Raw genomic sequence first — 1,583 nt, 5'->3', positions numbered from 1 at the left:
TCTATAAGCCTCCTTTATACATGAAGTGGCTGAGTGGTATGAGAGCAGGTCTCTCCTCAAGCAGTTTCTTATGTACCTTTCTCCTGGAACTTAATATCTTCCTTTGTCTTTGGAGTGACAGGAGATTAGAGATCAGGGCTGCTAACTCAAGCAGCCTGCATGCAGAGGGTCTCAAGTCAGCCCTCCCTCTCTCTTCCAAAGAGTTACAAAAATCCTTTTTCCTCTGCTTGATGTACTAAAATCCTTTGTTCTGTTTTGCCCCTGGGATGGCCCTGCAGCCACAGAGGCAAGGAACCCCAGATGGAGTTATTTACAACCCCACTGACTCCTCATCCTTTCTCCACACAGCAATCAAGAGTGTTTGCTCTCTACACAGAGCCCCTGCCTCTCCTGGCCTTCTCTCTTGCAGCATGGTGTGCTCCTTTGTCTCTGGTGTGACAGGAGATCAGACTTCAGCTGGGCAGGCTGTATGTAGAGGCTCTCAGGTCAGTCCTGTGTCACTTGGAGGCAAAGAAATTCTTCCCTGAGTCCAATGTTCTGCACACTAAAGTCTCTTGCCTTGCTTGACACCTGGGATGTCCCCACAGCTGCAGAGGAAAGGACCCCCAGATGGCTGCATTTCATGCAGCAACGAATTAACTATGCTTACTATGCCCTTGTAGCCTGTTTTCCTTCTCCATTCCCTCATGCTTCCGTCTCTATATCACCCATAAGAAATTTACCAAGAATATCCACTTCCTAAATAGCATGCCTCTGAAATTATGAACTTTGATAAATATCGATAGTTGTAGAGGGGCTTCAAGCCTTTTGTTCATGGGGTCGCTATGAGTCGTGCTCTACTTGAAGGCATTTAACAACAAAACCAACAATAACGTAAGTAATCTGTCTAGTCTAAGACTATTTCCTTATTATAACTCAATCTGTGATGAGATTATTTTTAAAAAATAAATATCTACACAACTTTCTGCTCTCTCACTCTTCACTATGCTGTAAACCTTCCAAAAGTTAACAGAAACCACACTAGCATTTTTATAAATTTATTTTAACATAGAGTTGAAAGAAATGTTGAGAGGGAAAAACCAAAACAACACAAAATAAAATAAAATAAAATTAGTGAGGCTCAAACTTGGCTTTATAATCAACACCCGTGAAACAGTTGTCAAAAAATCAACAAATACATTGTATTAGACTTCTTTCAAGTTCTCAGGAATTTAACTTGTATTTCCCTTTTCCTGTGTCTGTAAATACCTTGAATATCCTGTTCTCTGATAAGGATATTATTCTGAGAAATAGGAATTTTTAGACTTCATTATGGAATGTATCTCAACATCAAGAAAAAAAAGATCCTTACCACTGGGCCAGCTGGAAGCATCATGATAGATGGAGAAGAGGTTGATATTCTCCAAAGTATGTGAGACACAGTTTCATCATCCTTATCTTTAAGGAGTACTTTGATAGTTTCACTTTCAAGATGGATTTGTGTGTTCTTTCAGCAGTCTGTGGTATATGTAGTACTCATCGCCAGCACCACAATGGGAAGTTGTAGAGTCTTCCTAGGTATTCCTCATTCATTGTCCAACCTA

General features: G+C 40.6%; 1 pseudogene; it reads right to left on the bottom strand.

Moving 5' to 3' along the window:
• LOC102847351 overlaps positions 1–688 on the bottom strand; it is a 20,044-nt pseudogene extending 19,356 nt beyond the window's left edge.
• Between the last annotated feature and the right edge of the window lie 895 nt (positions 689–1,583).

Source organism: Elephantulus edwardii, unplaced genomic scaffold (genome assembly GCF_000299155.1).
Source record: "Elephantulus edwardii isolate Elephantulus edwardi_28Jun2011 unplaced genomic scaffold, EleEdw1.0 scaffold00119, whole genome shotgun sequence".
Lineage (NCBI taxonomy): Eukaryota > Metazoa > Chordata > Mammalia > Macroscelidea > Macroscelididae > Elephantulus > Elephantulus edwardii.
Note: the sequence above shows the minus strand (reverse complement) of the source record. Positions and strands in the feature narration are given on the sequence as shown.